Raw genomic sequence first — 20,100 nt, 5'->3', positions numbered from 1 at the left:
ATCAAATCACAATTGGAAGAAATCAATTCATATCTCAAGCATGTTCATGGCTTCAAACTTCCCCCTAACTAAATGGGGGTTTAGCCACTCATAATTGCAACAAAATCAGAAAATGAATTTAACATTGGAAACAAAAGAAACAAAACACCTAAACGCTCCAACGATCCAAGTTGACATCACGCACGTCCAAGCACTTTCCTTTCCTTCCTTTGCTACGGCACAAGGTGTTGGTGAGTGTTTGAAGGTTTGTTTGTATGGAGGAACGGATGTAAATATGAATGGATGTGTTTGGATGAAGGTTGTATTGAAAATGGGAGTGAATGATCTAAAAAAATATATGAACTAAATTTATGTTACACACACTTCCTTTTATAGAGGAAGTGCAAGGCAATGGAGGGGGACATGAAGTGGTGTTGAAATGATTCAAAGGTGAAAGTGAAGTAATGATGCAAAGGTGAAAGTGAAAGTGAAGTAATGATGCAAAACATGGGTAAAATGGAGTGGTGTTGAAATGATTCAAAGGTGAAAGTGAAGTAATGATGCAAAGCATGAGGGGTAAAATGGAGTGGTGTTGAAATTATTCAAAGGTGAAGGTGGAGTGATGATTGATGCAAGAAATTTGGAATGATGGAGGGAACAAGGGTGGTGCTAGGCAATGAGTGAATGAAATAGACAAGGAATGTTGTTGGAACTTAGGGACATTGAGGATTTTGAAAGATTAGATCAAAATAAGGTAATCTTGACTCATGTTTCTTCTTTGGTTGCTGAGCTCTTTGTCATTAATTATTCTTTCTTTTTAACACATTCCAAGCCTCTTTAGTCTTCAATTTCGTCCATCCACCTTGCTCCATGCATGTGCTATCCATTCCAAGCCCAAAACTGCTCCAAAATGCACCAAAATGCACCTTATTGCTTTATAAGGCTTATGAACCTACAATCACACGAAAATAGCTTAAAATACATAATTAACTAAGAAATAACAACATAAATGCATGAGAACAAGCTAACTCACAACAACAACAACAACAAAGCCTTTTCCCACTAAGTGGGGTCGGCTATATGAATCCTAGAACGCCATTGCGCTCGGTTTTGTGTCATAAATATGCTCCTATCACACACACACACACACACACACATATATGTATAGTTTTATTAAAATATTAACCATTCCCGTTGGAAAATATTGGAATATATTGGTTGGCACACCATCGGAGTACATCATCATTTTTTTTTCTATTTTTTTCAGTCCCTTTTCGCTTCGTTCTCTCCGTCCGTTCTCTCTAGCTCTCTCTCTCTCTCTCTAGCTCTCTCTCTTAGTCTCTAGCTATTTCTCATTCTCTCCGTCTAAGCAGCAAACCTTCCATAAACGCAGCAGCATACCCAGAAGCATACAGTTCAAAAGATCTGAGGGGTGGAATCTGAACTTTCAGTGGAGATTTCAGACGAGCCGATGGGCATTGTTCCTATGTAGCTTCGCCAGTGGGTGATAGGTCTTGGTAGTTTGGGAGGTGGTGCGGTGGTTTGCATTGGTTAAGGGTGGGATGGGTGTGTGCTTTGGGTGGTTGAATCGTGGGAGGTAGATGGGAGGGGAGGGCAATTTTGGTAGAGAAGTTTGATTCCAGATGCTGGCTTTCTTCCGGAATTCAATTACCACCTTCAAGTTAGTATTTGGCTTCCGGGAATATCAAGAATCCGATTACTGATTTTGGGTGGAGCCCACTAATTTTTTCATTCCCAAAATTTGGTAAACGCCGGAATCACTTGGATTGGAATTCGATTCCCTTTCTTCTACCTCCATTCCGGTTTGGTAAACACGCCATTATTGTTTTAGGGTTGTGATATTCACACATCCTTAACTACTTTTTCCACATTCTTTCAAATTTTTAATACTTAATTGGTATCCTACTATTTAATCTTTCATATATACCCTTCTTACTTTTTGCCTTTTGAAAGTTGTTTTTTATTTTTGATTTTACTTAGAAAGAATCAACAATCAAGATAAACTCTCAGACTTCTCTCCTTCCTCTGTGCCTCCGTTCCCCTATCCTCTTTGCTTTCATTCATACCTTCCATGAAAAGCCAATATATTACCCTTCTTTATTCCTTCTTGTGAAAACCACAATGGATGACTTGATAATAAGTAGGGTCGGCCCTGAGGGTAGCCCAAGTAGGCGCCCGCCTAGGGCCCCCACTTTGAAGGGCCCCCCAAATTTCTTTATATCATGTAAATAACATATAAATATAGAAAAAGTAAGAGATATCATAATTCCTTTGTTGGCGCAGTGGAAATGTTCAGCTTTCTTTTTCTTTGGGGTGCTGAGCTCAAAACATGAGATGCCTTTTTTAGTCATTAAATTTTTCTTGTTTTTCAAATTTACTGCCAATCCATCTGTCCAACTCCCAATCCATCTATCCAACTGTATATAAAGTTATAAAACTCAAGTCCCTTTGCAATCTTTTTTTCTTTCAACTTCCCAATCTCTCCATTTCTATCGAATTTTTAAACCAACTATCATATGGTCTTGAAGATTGTACTTTAATGTAATCAAAACTTTGAATTTATATTTTGCCTTTCAATAATTTTTTATTCAATGGATTGTTTTAGTATTCGATTTGTTAGTGTGATGTTGATTTTACAGGAAAAAAAACACAAGAAAAACAATTGGCGTTGTTGAATTTATTACACACATCAATCAAGTTTTATTGTTCTTTACTCCCTCGATCATCAAGTTTTATCGTTATTCACTCTCAATCTTAGACTCTTGAGTACAAACATTTAGTACATTTGCATCTAAAAACATGAGCCGTGTAATGTTTAAGTAATGTTACTGTGTATTCGCTTTATTTAATTACAATTTAGGTATGATGGAAAATTTTAAATTTTATTTATGCGTGTTTCATTTTTTCCTTCTCAGATGTCAATCTATCGGTTTTTGGCTGGTGGAGCTATCGATTTGTTCTTTGGATTTTACAATTTCTACACGTGAAGGTAAAAAGAACTATGAATAACAAAAGGAATCAGATGCTACAAAATGATAGTAATTTTGGCACTCCAATTGGAATTGAAATGTTTATTGAAAATGTTTGTCGTACTGATTATGAGCATATGTTACCTGAAAGCCTTACATTTGACGAACAAAGTTTTGTGATGCAACAAGAGTGCGATTCTATCGCTTCAGATATAGATAGCCTTAAAAAAATTTCTGAAGTCCAAAACAAAAGAGAAAAAAAAAAAAAAAAAAAAGCGCATCCTGCAGCAATATGAATACAGCTGAAGCAACTGTAGATGAGATCTAATTTGACAATTTTAATCAGATGGATAGAGGTGGTCAAGCCTTCTTTCAGAGAAGCAGGGTAAGTATGTCATCTTTTTCGCTTACAGTTTCTCTATTAACTTATAATTGTTTTGTTCTATTACTGATAGGTTTCATTTGTTTTATTATATTACTTAAATTCAGTTATAGTAGTTTCCGCTTCATACAATTTAATCCAACTTAATATTAGTCGACTTTGAGTAGGTCCTAATAATCCAACACGTAAATACTTAATAATCCCACCTTTAACTTACATATTTGTTAAAATCCTTTCGTTTTGTAGAAATATAAGTACAAGGTACACAATTTATTCTTCATTACAAACATTTAGTTCAATCCAAAACTAAAGAACATTACTATCTTGACTTATGTATCTGAAGCTAATGTAATGTTGAATATTTTCTTTTCCAAAATTAGGTTTGGATGCTACTTAAACGTAGGAGATTGAAAAAAGGATATTCAGTTGCTGTGGCCTCGCTGTAAGTTTGGACAAACTTTAATTTCGACTCATATGAACACTTTTATATACTAACAATATGTATATTTTACTTTCACGTTTGCAATACAATGAGCGTATTTCAATCCACCATTTGGAATCTTTTTACTCGAACAAGTAGATTAGAAACCGAGTGCGATGAAGTTGGAAACCCAAAGTAAATGGATCTCGTAATCAATTTGGTGGTTTCCAGTGCATATTGCTTTGCTTGAATGGTCAGAAAATCCTTTCATTATTGTTGAATTATAAGTATTTGAGCTGAAAAGTTTTTTAGAATAAGTTTCTGTTTTGAATTGGTGTATTCACTTGTGCAAATGAGGCAAAGTGTAAATGTCTAGTTTTGTAAAAAGGCCATGAGTGCCATGTGTTGAGTGATCCATGAGATTAGAAAGATGTGTGTCTAGGATGAAATGTAGTGTATGTGTGGTCCCAAGTGCTAGGCCATCAGTTATGTAAAAGCATGTGCTTCGTGTTTTTTCATTAACACAGAGAAATATTCCTCTGCAATTTGACAGAGAGAAGAAGAAAACTATTCATCTTCCATTGTGTTCTTCGGTTTGTTTTTGCTCTTAGTTAAGCTTTCTTTCTTAAGTTTAAATCTCTTGAATTCAGAAACACTAACATGGCCTCAGAGCCTGGTTGGATTTAACAATCTGGGCGTAAATCTGTGAAGTTGTCGAGCTCAATCGAAGCTCTCTTGAAACTCTGTGAAGGTTGTCGATTCAGATCAAAACCATGTCTGGATCTGGAGGCTCGGAAGTGAGGACTCCAATCTTCTCCGGTGAGAACTACGAGTTCTGGAGAATCAAAATGGTGACAATTTTCAAATCGCATGGGTTGTGGAATTTGGTGGAGAAAGGAGTTAAAACGTCGGATCCGAAGAAGAAGAAGTCTGAAGGATCGTCGGAGGATGATGGAGATGAAGAAATGTCAGCTGTGTTGATGCAAGACGCAAAGGCTTTGGGAATCATTCAGAATGCAGTCTCGGATCAAATCTTCCCTCGAATCACCAATGCCGAGTCAGCGAAGATGGCATGGGATTTGTTGTATGGAGAGTATCATGGTGGTGATCAGGTACGATCTGTGAAATTGCAGAATCTTAGAAGAGAATTTGAATATGCTAGGATGCGAGATGATGAGTCTTTGTCTAGCTATCTTACACGGTTGAATGATCTAATAAATCAGATGAGAACATTTGGTGAATCGTTGTCGAATGAGAGACTAGTGCAGAAGGTCCTGATAAGTCTTAGCAAACCTTATGATTCTATCTGTTTGGTTATAGAAAATACAAAGTGCTTAGAGACTGTGGAATTGCAGGAAGTAGTTGCAATCTTAAAGAGTCAAGAACAACGGTTTGATTTGCATATGGTTGATGCAAATGAGAGAGCATTCTCTTCACTCTCAGTGAATCCAAAGGAGCAGAACAAGAGTGGTGGTCATTCGAGTTCATCTAGAACTCAGAGAAATTGGAATTCTAAAGGCAAGAAATGGGAATCAAAACCCAAATTTCAGCAGAAATCTCCTCTGCACAATTATCAGAGTGCAAATGCACCTCAGTCTGTGGGTCAGGAGGTTGCAAAGCCTCAGTGCAAAGTGTGTTCTAAGTATCACTTTGGTGAGTGTAGATACAAAGGGAAACCAAAGTGTTTCAACTGTGATAAATTTGGGCATTGGGCTAGGGAGTGTAATGTAGGCAGGTCAGTGCAAAAGGCAAATAATGCAAGTCAACTGGAGATGACAGGAAATCTGTTTTATGCAAACAACACTGTCACAGAACCAAAGGTGAATGGAGAGTGGTATGTAGACAGTGGTTGTAGCAATCACATGACAGGAAATGTCGATTTGCTTGTTGAGGTTAGAACCAATGTAGCTGGTAAAGTCCAAATGCCAACTGGAGATCTTGTGAATGTTGCAGGAATGGGATCTTTAGTTATTGATACAAATAAAGGGAGAAAATATGTTAGAGAAGTAATGTATCTTCCCGGGTTAAAGGAGAACTTACTCAGTGTTGGTCAGATGGATGAACATGGATACTTCTTGGTGTTTGGAGGTGGAATGTGCAATGTGTATGATGGTCCATCACTAGAATGCTTGGTTATGAGAGTGAAAAAGAAAGTAAATAGGTGTTATCCACTGACTTTGTTCTCTGAAAATCAAATGGTGCTGAAAGCAAGTGTTACTCACTCCACTGAGATTTGGCACAGGAGATTTGGACATCTACATTTTGGTGGTCTCAAACAATTGAGAGACAAGGAAATGGTACATGGTTTACCACAGCTTGCAGAGTACAATGGAGTCTGTGAAGGATGCCAATTTGGTAAACAGCACAGAGAAGAATTCCCTAGAAATCAGGTGTATAGAGCAACTGCTCCACTTGAATTGATTCATGTCGATTTGTGTGGACCTATGAAGACTGAGTCACTTGCTGGAAATAAGTATTTCATGCTGCTGATAGATGATTTTACCAGAATGATTTGGGTCTATTTCTTGAGATATAAGTCAGATGCGTTCAACTGTTTTAAGAAATTCAAAGCTATGGCAGAATTACAAAGTGGTTTCAAGATTAAAACATTGAGAAGTGACAGAGGAGGGGAGTTCAAGTCTGCAGAATTTGATCAGTTCTGTGAGAAAGAAGGTTTACAAAGACAGCTTACTCTTGCATATACTCCACAACAAAATGGAGTAGTGGAAAGAAAGAACAGAACAGTGATTGAAATGGCGAAATCTATGTTGCATGAGAAGAGGATGCCATATTTTCTCTGGGCAGAAGCTGTGCATACATCTGTGTATATTCTGAATAGATGCCCCACAAAGGCCTTAAACAACATTACACCTTTTGAAGCTTATTCTGGTAGAAAGCCAGGAATAGCTCATCTGAGAGTATTTGGATCTCTGTGTTATGTTCATGTTCCAAGTGAACAGAGACATAAACTGGAACCAAAAAGTCTAAAAGGAGTATTTGTGGGGTATGCAACTTGTGAGAAGGGGTATAGGGTGTTTGATCCATTATCTAAGAAGTTGTTCTTGTCAAGAGACATTGTGTTTGATGAAGAAGCTGTATGGAATTGGGAAGAGAACTCAGGGTCAACATTTCTTAATACTGGAAGTTTCATGCACAGTGATATAAGCACAGAGAGTAATGACAGAATGGTGTTGTCCCCTACATCACCTATTCTATCTCAGTCTAGAAGAACTCTTAATAGTGAAGACTATGAATCTGAATCAAGGTCACCTATCTTAGGTGAATCTTCAAGCATGTCAAATGCAATTGAAGGACAAAATCAAGCATTTGATAATACACCTTTGAAATGGAGAAATCTGAATGATGTATTGGCTCAATGTAATCTGTGTATCATGGATCCAGAGAAGTATGAGGATGCCAAACAAGATGAGTCTTGGTTAAAAGCTATGAAGGATGAGCTGTTTATGATTGAAAAGAATAGCACCTGGAAGCTTGTTGACAGACCAACTGAAAAGCCTGTCATAGGGGTTAAATGGGTTTACAAAACCAAATTAAACCTTGATGGTTCAGTGTTGAAGAATAAAGCCAGGCTGGTGGCAAAAGGCTATGCACAAAAGCCTGGTTTGGACTACAATGAGACTTATGCACCGGTTGCTAGGTTGGACACCATTAGAACCTTAATAGCTTTGGCTGCACAAAAGAGCTGGAAACTGTATCAACTAGATGTGAAATCGGCTTTTTTGAATGGAGTTCTACAAGAAGATGTCTATGTTGAGCAGCCTGAAGGTTTTGTAGTAAAAGGCAAGGAAGAAATGGTGTACAAACTTCATAAGGCCCTCTATGGTCTAAAACAAGCTCCGAGAGCTTGGTATGGAGAGATAGACAGTTATTTCTCACAGTGTGGTTTCAAGAAAAGCTTGAGTGAACCAACACTGTATATAAAAGCAAGGGGAGAGGATATTCTGATTGTCTCTATCTATGTAGACGATATTGTCTACACTGGCAATTGCAAACCAATGCTAGAAGAGTTCAAAGAAGATATGAAAATGAAGTATGAGATGACAGATTTAGGTCTCCTTCACCACTTCCTTGGGATGGGAGTGATACAAACTGATTCCTGCATCTTCATTAATCAGAAGAAGTATGCTAGTTCTTTACTGAGCAAATTTGGTTTAAATGAAGCAAAGACTGTCTCAACTCCTTTGGTAGCTACGGAAAAATTGTCTAAAGATGATGGAAGTGGATCTGCAAGTGATGAATTGTATAGGAGCATTGTGGGAAGCCTTCTATATCTCACTGCTACAAGGCCGGATATAATGTATGCAGCTAGTTTATTGGCAAGGTACATGCACTGTCCTACCAATAGACACTATGGGACTGCAAAGAGAGTACTCAGATACATCAAGGGAACTCTGGATTATGGCTTGGAGTATGTGAAAGGAAGAAAATCATGTTTAATTGGCTTCTGTGATAGTGATTGGGGAGGTTCATTGGAAGACAGCAAAAGCACATCAGGATATGCATTCTCCTTTGGCAGTGGTGTGTTCTCTTGGGCTTCTGTCAAACAAAACTGTGTGGCATTGTCCACAGCAGAAGCAGAGTACATAAGTGCATCCGAAGCCACAGCACAAGCAATATGGCTGAGATTTGTCTTGGAAGATTTTGGAGAATTACAAACTGTAGCCACTCCTCTTCACTGTGATAACACATCTGCCATTGCTATCACAAAGAATTCTGTGTTCCATCAAAAGACAAAACACATTGATAGGAGGTATCACTTCATTAAGGATGCACTGCAAGAAGGAATCATTGATTTGATATACTGTCCCACTGAAGAACAGATTGCAGATATCTTCACAAAACCTTTGGCTAAGGATCGGTTCAACTTTCTCAGGGATATGCTTGGTGTGAAATCAGCTCAAAACTTAAAGGGGAGTGTTGAATTATAAGTATTTGAGCTGAAAAGTTTTTTAGAATAAGTTTCTGTTTTGAATTGGTGTATTCACTTGTGCAAATGAGGCAAAGTGTAAATGTCTAGTTTTGTAAAAAGGCCATGAGTGCCATGTGTTGAGTGATCCATGAGATTAGAAAGATGTGTGTCTAGGATGAAATGTAGTGTATGTGTGGTCCCAAGTGCTAGGCCATCAGTTATGTAAAAGCATGTGCTTCGTGTTTTTTCATTAACACAGAGAAATATTCCTCTGCAATTTGACAGAGAGAAGAAGAAAACTATTCATCTTCCATTGTGTTCTTCGGTTTGTTTTTGCTCTTAGTTAAGCTTTCTTTCTTAAGTTTAAATCTCTTGAATTCAGAAACACTAACAATTATACTATCTATATTCAGTTATAATACTTTCACTTGCGTATGATGCAATGAAATAGAATATTAGTTGAACTAGAAACGATTCTAATTATCCAAACATCAGCTTGGGTGCCACTTTAAATGTAGGAAAATTGAAAAAAAAGGATCTTTGGTTGCTGTTTTTGGATTTGACAATATTGGCTTCACTGTAAATTATAACAAACTTTAATTTCGATACATAAATGCACATATTTATATACCAACAATGTACATCTTACATTTGCAATTCACTATTTGAAACCCTTTCAGTCGAACAAGAAGTTTAGAGTCCAAATATGAAGATTTTGAGGCCCAAAGTAATCGGATCTCATGATCGAATTGGTGGTTTTCTAAGCATATTACTTAATGATATGGTGAGAAAATCGTTCAGTTATACTATCTATGTTGACTTACAGTACTTTCACTTTCATATAGTTGAATACAAGTCAAATAGAATATTAGTCGACTTAAAACCGATTCTAATTATTCAACGCAGAGCTACCTAATAATCTTACGTGTAACATACATATTTATTAAAACCGATTCTAATGTAATGCTGAATTATGTTTTTTACAACATCAGGTTTGGTTGCCACTTTAAATGTAACAAAACCGAAAAAGAATCATCAATTGCTCTTTTTTGACTTGGCTCCGGTGGCCTCGCTGTAAGTGAACAAACTTTTTTTATCGCAAATACTTTATTATTAATGCTTATATATGCTTTGTTTAGATTGCTGAAACTGCAAGAATTTTGTGCAGCGTCACAAATGACTCGGCTTGACTTCAATCCCAAGAGGTTTAAAAAAGGTATTTATGATGTTGTCATATTGATTCACCATGATTTAACAGGTAAAACTTGGAAATTAAACAAGCACAATCTCATATCAGGATTTAGTTTTGAATTTCTGTGCAGGTGCATTTGACCACATCACCAACAGCTACTACAACACGTTAGGGACAATTAAACAAGCACGTTGTAGAATCCATAAAAAATCATGTAAATTGTATATAGTTAGGAATTAGAAATTAGCTATTTTGATGGTGTACGTAGGCTCTTGATGAAAATCCAATAGAATCTAGATGAAACTGAAAGACTTATTATATCATGTGAATTAAGTTGCTTTGATTAATTTTGGAATTATTTAGAAGTGGTTTTGATAGATTGTGGGTTATGATTCCAAAACCCGCTGCGAAGCGCGGGCATTTTTGCTAGTGATAATTCTATTCATACCACAAAGGATTATTAATACAAGCATGCATACTTGACAATTAAAGATTTCTACAAATCAGAAATACAATCAAAATCAAGTTACAATATTAATTCCTAAACATTAAGAGAGATTATTTCCTTAGACAAGACTACTTCTCTAAGTAGCTACCATCCCGCATCACTGACAACAAACACTTCCACTTTGCATAGCAGATGGATTATTTATCATAACTAAGCGACGTTCCTGAATTACCAACCCAGTAAAGATCGAGAAAGCGTCATTGACGTAGTTCATTACCCCAAACCCTAATTGCTACATGCATACAGGGTGTCTGACCTAGTTAATTATTTTCTCAAGCTAACACACCACGGCAGAGTAATTACACAAACAAGAACATGATTTTGACCTGAAGAACATGCGCCGCAACCTCTTCGTCACCCAAATAAGAAACCGAATAGTGTGCATTATACCGACTATGCCCAGCAAAGCAGTCCAAGTAAGAACGGATATCCGGTATAGGTCAAAGGTTGTAGCTGTAGGTGAGTGCCAGGAATGTGAGAGTGACGCATATGGACATCGATAGGAGCCACGTGCAGAACCGATTGTGGAGAGGAAATCCACTAACGAGCAAAAGGGTAACACTCAAAGAAGCAAGGAACGAGATGGTATTGGATGTTAGGAAAGCGGCGAAGTAATTGTAGACGTCATCAGTACCGTAGCTTAACACTGCAGTTCCAGCTATGCATGTTCTCTCTTCACTGCAAATTGGTCTGTTATCATTGGTTCCAGAATAATAAATGGTAGTGTTTGTATTATTGGTTTCCCAAACACCACCTGGTGGGTTGACTATGGCTTGAAAAGTCATGGTCGAGATCATCGTAGCCACAACCATCAGCATGCCACGTGTCTCGACCACCCAATTACTCGGATATCTCAACCATTTCATCAATTTTATCCAGCACCACCTTGCTGGTTTTGATCCCATTTCCGATGGTGCTACTTGTACAACAACAGCAGCGGCGGCAACATCTGAGTTAGGTTTATCATTTTCATTATTTTGTCTTCTGATTAATCCTGCGTCCATCAAAATCTGTTGAATTTCTAAGCTTCTGCTAAAGTCCTCTCTGGCAACGCTGCTGTACTCTAAGATATCTAACATGGTCAGAGACATCCCATTCACACCAGTTGCTTCTGCTCTTATAGCATCAACGGAAAGCAGGTAACGTATAGTCTGCAAAATAATATATACACTTTATTAATTTGGTGGAAATTATGCTCCTAAGGGGAGCAAACAAAAGAAAGTACACATAAATTTGGGTTAATCTCAATTTACTACTTTGAATTTTCTTGATTTTCTACATTTGATATGTCTAAATTTTTTTTGTCTCAGTTTGATACTTAATTAAAGTCATAATTCTAGAATAGTTTTACAAATCTGTTAAGTTTTCCGTCAAAAGTTTCGTTAACTGATGATGTGATTCTCATGTGAATAATAACTAGACGCCACGTATCAATATGTGCCCAGATGGTTATTAAAAAATGAAAAAAAAAACTAAAAGCCTACAAACCGAAAAACCTAAAAGGGTGAAGATCATTTAAAAGAAAAAGGAAGTCGTGCAGCTGACCATGAAGGTCTCCGACGACCACCACGGTAGATTCCAGGCCTAGCTGATCGACGTTTGCCTCTTTGTGAAGGATCTTGGATGTGCAGTGGACCAAGCTATCGACAATCTCTACGGGAAACACGTCGGGCAATTGGGTTGGGTCCAGATTTCTAGATGCCCAATAAAAAACAAACCTGAGGTTCCTAACCCATTCGAGACTAAGCTTTCCGTCCGTCGGCCAGCCAACTGGGGTTTTCGGATTAGGCTTTGACTACAATGGGTTGTCTTCGGATTCGGAGTTGGTGATAGCGGAAGATGCCGAATCGATGACCGGCAACAGTTCTGCTGCTAATACTTCTTGCAACTTTTTGAGATGCAGATGGACGGAATTCTCTTTTATTCCAGTTGAAAGGGAGGTAAGGGAAGGGAGTGGATTGCAGATCTGCGGAACGGAAACCCATATGCAGCACAAAAAGGAGTGGATTCATTCTACCGCTGCCCCATGTGCAGTCGGGAGATGGAGGCGTTTTTTTTATTTTTTTTTTAAGGAAACTAATAAAAAGGGTTTGAAAAGTTTTAGTTTTAATAAAAAATCATGTTATAATTTTTGTTTAATGATTAGTACAACGTTCATATTAAAGTAGTCCAACTAAAAAATGTTCAACTATAATAAATTATGATTTGTCGATTTTACCCCTAACTTTATTAGGTTGAGTTCCAGATTTTCGTTGTTAATGGAGTTCATCGTTGTTTTGCAGACATTCTTCTTTTTCTTGGAAACAAAAATATAGATCCTCATACTATTTAATTTATATTTTGTATTATTTCGTTGAAATGTGATCGTTGTTATTATTCATAGTGTATTCGAGGTACATTTTTTCTTCGTCAGTGGAGTTCATCGTTTGTTTCTTCAGAAAATAAATTTGAGATCTGCATGCTATTCAATAATAACGATGGGTCATTGTTTTTGGAATGTAAAAATAAACTGTTTCTGGAATCTAAGTCACTGTTTTTGGAATCTAAGTTACTATTTCTAGAATCTAAGTCACTGTTTCTGGATCCAAATGAAATAGACACACTGTTTCTTAAATGTAAGCTAGAAAATAAATAGTGAAATTCACTGTATTTGGATTCAAAGCAAAATAAGCATCATGTTTCTTTATAACCAACTGATGCATGAAAGAAAAGAAACAGTCAAAGGTTAAAATATAGACTGTTTATGGAATCTAAGTCACTGTTTATGGAATTTAAGTCACTGTTTTTGGATTTTGGTTCTTTTCTTTCCAGATACAGTGTTTGTTTGTGCACAGACAAAACAAACACTATATCTGATTTTTTTTTACAGAAACAATGTTATGTTTTGGGTTCTCCAGAAACAGTTTTATGTTTTGGTTTTTTTTAAGACATTTTTTCGTCGATTTCTGCCATTAAACTTCTTTGAACTTGTTTCGGTGGCTTTGTTCCGATGAATGCTTCCCTTTTTTAACTTTGATTTGGTTGTTTTTGAAATGGGGGAATTCAATTTGATAGGAAGACATAAAGTTATTATGGCTGTTTTATGCTGGGTTGAGGTTGGTGAAGAGTTAGGACAATATGAAATCATTTAGGGGTATTTACAGAAGTGTAGATTTGTAATGGTTGGGCTTGTAAGTTTGACCTATGGACAATAGTTTTGGATGTTTTTTTATTAAACTTTGAGCCATTTTGGTTAAATAACATTTTGAGATGGTTTTTGGTTAAATATTTGTTGGTCCAAACTCTTTTCATTAAAGCTCCCTTGTTTTTGGTCAAAGGGAGATAGAGGCTCAAATTTGGTCATTTGCGATTCCTCCTCAATGTTTATCAGATAACTTATGAGGTGTAGTCAAATGAGGATTTTAAGGAGTAGGGATTCTCACCCCTTTTTTTTTCTTTCCCTTACCTCATCTACTATTTAAACGGTGACGGTTAATCCATGATGACATCTTATATTAATTTTTTGTAGAAACAAAAAGATAAAATAAAGAATGTGAAAGGAGAGGATGGAAGGGGATGGAAAGAGGATGTAAGAGAATCCTAGTCCGAATTTTAAAGCATTTTAAAAGACTTTAAAATTATGGTGTAGTCAACTAGGATTTTAAAAGATTTTAAAAGAATTCATTCAAATACAGGGGTAGTCAATTAAAGAATTTTAAAAGACTTTAGAATCATAGTGTAGTCAACTAGGATTTTGAAAGATTTTTATAGAGTCCATGCAAATCTATCGGTATTAAAAAATTCATAAATTTTGAAGGATTTCTTTCAATAAGAGATTTTGTAGGATTTGAGAAGGGATTATAAGCATAACAAAATCCTACCTCCACCCTAGGATTTCTTTCCAATCCCCTCGCTCTTTCTCTCTTTCTTCATTCCGCAACTTGATCTTTCTTTCTCACTCTCCATTTTCTTCCAGACATAGAACTTGCCAACCTGATTTCCTTTCACGTTCATCCATCACCGTCCCAGTTGCAAACTACAACATTTTTTTAAATTTTTTATTCCTTTATTTTGGACCGTGTAATATTATTTCTTGTAATGCTTTGATGGGAAGTGTTAATGGCTAATAACCGTTCTTGTAATGATTATGGGGAAGTGTTAATGGCTGCTAATCGTTCTTGTAATGATTATGCGTTCTATCTGAAGGTGTTAATTTTTTACCGTGTTAATTGAACTCTTCGAAATTACTACTAAGAATCTTATTGTCAATTCAAGCTTTCTGTTCTTTTTTGTGTAATCATGTTAGTGTAAGGGTGCAAGCATCTTCCAAAGCCTATTTATATTCGTATTTATATTGGTAGTTGTAATTTGACTGAACAACACATTATGAACTAATCAATTGTTGAGGAAAAATGATTAATTTTGAGACATTTGATCTAAGAAGCATTACTTGTTTTGGTTAGTTAAAATTATTTTTCGTAAAGAAATCACAATTCAAATGAGAAAGGGAAAGAAAAGACATATTTGATTGGTTTATATTTCCATATCTACACACACACACACACATATATATATATATGTTTATGTTTTCTTCAGATTGTGCAGCGAGAAAAGAATTTATATTGTATGAGTCAAAAAAGAAATCCTAAGAAATACATGAAAGAAATCCATATAAATCCATAAAAATCTATAACAGAAATTCATAATAATTTGTCAAAATCCATATGGAATTGTAGAATCTATTAAAATCCTTTGAAATTTGTCACTTAAAAAATTCACGTGTGCCATATTGACATGTAGCGCTCAGTCATTATCCATGTGAGTGCTGAGTCATCAGTTAACAGAAGTTCTTATGAAAAACTTAACGGATGTGTTAAAGTGTCATAAAATTATGATTTTAGGTATCAAATTGAGACGAAAAATACTTGATGTATCAAATATTGAAAATTTAAAAACTTCACAGTAGTAAACTGAGATTATTCCTATAAACTATATAAAAAGGGGAACAAACAAAAGAAAATTTACACGTGAACATACCTAAACTACCTATTAATAGAACCCTAGTTGTCAACCAAAACTCTATGAAATTACTATTTTAACTCACTTATAAAAACTAAACAAAAATAAAAGGGTTAATCTCAGTTTACTACTTTGAAATTTATTGGTTTCAACATTTAGTACATCAAATATTTTTTTTGTCTCAAAATGGTACATGAAGTCATAATTTAGGAATACTTTCATACATCCGTTAAGGTTGTTGTTAAATCAGTCGTTAACTAGTGATGAGGCACCCACGTAGACAATGACTAGGTGCCACATGTCAATGGGGCACACATGAAAATTAAAAAAATAATAAAAAGTAGAAAAATTTAAAAAAAAAACTCATCGTCTTCTACCTCCCCCAATCCCACCCAACCGTTCCTCCATTCTTTCATTTGCGCTCACCCAAACCTCTCTCCCTAAAACATGCACGATCTAGAACCCTCATGGACCAACGAAGATAAACAGGATCGCGGTGAGATCGGTGGTTGGCGGTCTGCGCAGAGCCCGGAACTACGCCACTGCATTTCTATGGCGGTCATTGCTAGGTTGTTGGACAACGCCGAGTTCCTGAACCGTCGGAGCAACGACGGTTTTAGCAAATCTGGGGTTGGCTTCGAAGTTTTTGCGTTTTGTCTTCTTAAAACCAAAATGTGAAGGTTTAAGCTTCAATCAAAGCTCTGTTAGAGGCATGGCTAGGTTTTGTATTAGAGAAATTGGAGGTTTAGTTTGTTGATTAAGGGATGTGTGGCTATGATTCCCACTAGGGGAGAGGGTACAGTAGGAGAGAATGAAGGAAGGTTGGCTGGGATTGAGGTGGGGGTGGGGGAAAGAGGAAATGGATCATCTCTGGATCCCTTCCTCCTAATCCACCAAATCAAGGAATCCGTGCTGTTGAAATTTGATCAAACAGTTACAAATAAGGGCCCACTTTAAATTATAATAACTTCAACCGTTGGATCAAATTTAAATGGTCCGGATCCCCTGATTTGGTGGATTAGAGCATCTCCAAAGGAGATGTCAAATATAGTATGTCAAAATTTTAATTGATGGTTGATGTGGCAAATTGAATACAAGTGCTAAATTTTCTTCTTTTCCAATGGATGTGTCAAATATTTATTTTATTATTTTATTGGGCCTAGAGATACATTAACTACTAAAAAATAATCAAAATTAGTTTTAGTTTTTATTCTATTGGTTGTTAATGGGACCCATGCATTAAAAATTAAATAAAATATATTTGACTCCTTCTTTATTTGCTGTCAAAAAAGGCAGCTAGAAAGCAAGGTGTTAAATGACTCACATGCCACATTATATATGGCATATTCACTGGAGAGCACTTAAATGTCTTTTAATCCTATTTGGCATATTTGACATCTCCTTTGAAGATGGTCTTAGGAGGAAGGGATCTGGAGATGATCCCGTTTTCGGGGAAAGAGATAGGAGATGGTGTTTTTTTTTTTTAAATTCCACGTGGGCGCATTTTGACACGTGGCGCTCTGTTATTGTCCACGTATGCACCACGTCAGCTGATTTAACACTAATCTTAATGGATGTAAGAAAGTGTCATAAAACTATGATTTCAGATACCACTTTGGCAGTGATGGAGTTAGAAATTTATATCAAGAGGGGCCTTTAAACTAAATGAAAGAAATTTAAGAAAAAAAACATATAATAATATAGTTAATTGGAGAACAATTAAAAGTCAAATTTTCTAGCTTTTTAGTTAAAGTCAGAGCTACAAAATTTAGTATTGAGATGGTTATGTTATAAAAATAGAGCTTGTTTACAAGTTTTGGTAAAAAAGGATTTCATATGTTAGATTCAAGTAAAAATTAAGGTTATGACTAGCTCAAAAACATTGTAAGATATTTCTTTCAACATAACATAAAAATTTAAGGTTATGACTAGCTCAAAAATATTACAAGATATTTCTTTCAACATAACTGAATCTTATTCTCGAATATATAAACCTTATTTTATATGAACTGATAAAAAAGGTAGAAGGTTTTTGGTTGGGAGTTTTAAAATCATTGGCGTCAGCAAGTTTCGAACAGTGGACCTCGTGTACAACCAAACTCTACTTAACCATTACACCACATACTTCTATTGTTATATTAAGTGGACACCACATACGACTGCAAATTCCAGGATGGGTCTCGCCCACTACACTTTGGGATGAAAAAACTTGATATGCCAAATTTTAAAAACTAAAAAATTTCAGGTTGATAAACTGAGATTAACCCAAAATAAAAAATTTGGTCAATTTAGTAATTACATAAACATAAATTTTACTATTTTTTACAGCAACCTCACATCCAAGTTAGTATAGCATGATGCATTTAAAACTCAAAAAAAAAATTGTTAAATAAAAAACTTACAAATAAAATAAAATAATAAAAAAAAACTGCTCATCATTATACCAATTTTCGTAACTATTTTTTTTTTAATTTTAAAAACTAGTTACACTTCATAATAAAAAACAAAACAAAATAAAATTGTTCATGCAGTGTGGGCATCTGCTAGTATAGAAAATGGAAATATATATACGTACCTTAATTTGCCTTAGCATCAAAGCTAAGTGCAGGATGGTCACACCACCATCACAGCCAGCTCTTGAGTTGAGGAACTCACCATTTCTGTCGTCTCTTTCAACCAACAGTCTATCAGCCAACAGTTTCAAGCACTCTAACTAGTTGTGTATACTACACAAGTGCAAAACTGTTTCTTTCGATCTGTTTTTAACTTTGTCATAAATGGACTCAGGATTTTTATCAATCAACTTTTGGAGCACCTCAACTTCTCCTCTCATGGCTGCATAGTGAAGAGGGATTCTTCCATTTTCATCAAAATCCGAGCACACACCAGCGTACACAGATAACAAAGCCTCGACGGTCTCCTTGTGGCCCTTAGCAGAAGCCAAGTGCAGGGGTGTGCGTCTATCGGCGTCCACCCCCTCTGCAAGTTTGGGATTGTTAGTGCAAAGGGCTTTGGTAAACTCAGCCCCAGTTTGGGGTTAAGTGATTTTAAAAAAAGCTCCTATGAAAAAAAGCTGTGAGTGTTTTTGGTGTTTGGTAAACTAAAAAAAAATAGCTTATTTTGGAAGCTGCTGTGAGAATAAGCTGAAATCAAAGGAAAAAACTGAAGCTGCCATTTGTAGCTTTGGAAAACTGGTTTTTTTTCAAAGCACACAGAACTACAGTGCTCCTTTAATGAAAAGACCCACTATCAGACTGTTTTTTTTCTTTCTAAAAGCACTTTTACAAAAAAGTTTACCAAACACTCTGCTGATTTATTTCACAGCCGCTTATTCTCACAGCACAGCCGCTTATTCTCACAACAGCTTTTTTTCAAAGCACAGCAATACCAAACCAGCCCTCAGTGTGGCCGTGCAAAGCCAAAACATGCAAGGGAGTTCCGGTTATGCCGGTCTGCAGGGGTATTCTCCATAGAATGTCTGGGTCTTTTTCGATCAACCTGTTTAAGGATTCTACACTCCCGGTCCGTGACACCTCGTACACTTCATCTTCATCATGCCGTGTGATCTCCATTGTTTTTTTTTCTCTCTTCCTACGTCGCGCAATATTTATCTAACTGCTATAATTTTAAGTGGGGGTAATGCGGGAAATCAAAAGTTTAAACAAAATTTGTAAACCAAATAATGTAAGTCACCAATAAGAAGCAAACACGTTAATCGATACTTAGTTAATAATCCAATCATCTACAATCACATCATTTAGTTAAAAAAAATTAGTCTTCCTAGCATTACCCTTTCAGTGGTTGGATATTTGAACAATAAAATTTCCAACTACTTGTATTTATGACACTTTGTGTATCAAACTGTGTTTCCGACACACATAAAAATTTCTCTGTGTTGGTGAAGAATTCAAATCTTTGATTAATGTTTCAGGTTGCAGTTTATCCGGGGAATGTTTTGGCCCTGCATCACTACTGGGCAATATATCTATGTGAAGATATCTCCCCATTTCAATGGTAATTTTCGGTACATATAGTTTTCATCATCGTTAATATTTAGTCTTCGGTACTTAATTAGTCTCCATATTTTTGGAGGAAATTTTAAACTCAAATTTTATGAACGATAATTGTTGTTAAAAAACGTAAAGCTGACTATAGTGAGAATTGATGTGTGTTTTATAGGCATCCCTTCTCGGTTACTTCGGCTCCCGGAGACAACTACATAAGCATTCATATTCGAACAAATTTTCTCTAAAGTAATTTCATGTGTATAAACATCACTGATTTGGTTGATTTCTTGTACATATTGTTGGAAAATATTAGTATTTTAGGTATTATATTGTTTGAGTTTTCTTATAAGTTTAGTTTAGGCCTAACCTAGTAGTATTAGGATTATGTTTGTTCGTTATAAATAGCATGTTTGTTATTCAGTCCAGAATAAGTTAGCCAATATGTAGTCTCTTACGGTTTCGTAGCTGTTTCGGCATTCTTGTTTATTAATAATATTCTTATTATTTTGTAATCTTGTTTGTAGCACACTCTGATATTCAACTTGGTATGTTTGATCCTTTGGAGTTGAATATGTTCTTGGTAGCTAGTTTGTTTTTTAGTTTGCTTGGTATCAGTTTTGTTAAGGTTTTGTTTAAAAAAAAAAAGGTTTGCGCCTGTTTGCCCCAGCCTACTAGTACTGTCGGTGCTGCTCA

General features: G+C 36.0%; 1 long non-coding RNA gene across 3 annotated transcripts; it reads left to right on the top strand.

Annotated features, from left to right (window-relative positions):
- The first annotated feature begins 9,101 nt into the window (after positions 1-9,101).
- On the top strand, positions 9,102-10,154 carry LOC114820237 (uncharacterized). Of its 3 annotated transcripts, none has more exons than XR_003767715.2 (4): positions 9,102-9,486; positions 9,695-9,776; positions 9,871-9,918; positions 10,025-10,154. It is a non-coding gene; the product is annotated as an uncharacterized lncRNA (long non-coding RNA). The 3 variants fall into 3 exon arrangements; XR_011574125.1 differs by having other exon boundaries at positions 10,007-10,148; XR_011574124.1 differs by having other exon boundaries at positions 9,871-10,148.
- Positions 10,155-20,100: the final 9,946 nt, after the last annotated feature.

Source organism: Malus domestica, chromosome 12, assembly GCF_042453785.1.
Source record: "Malus domestica chromosome 12, GDT2T_hap1".
NCBI lineage: Eukaryota > Viridiplantae > Streptophyta > Magnoliopsida > Rosales > Rosaceae > Malus > Malus domestica.
Note: the sequence above shows the minus strand (reverse complement) of the source record. Positions and strands in the feature narration are given on the sequence as shown.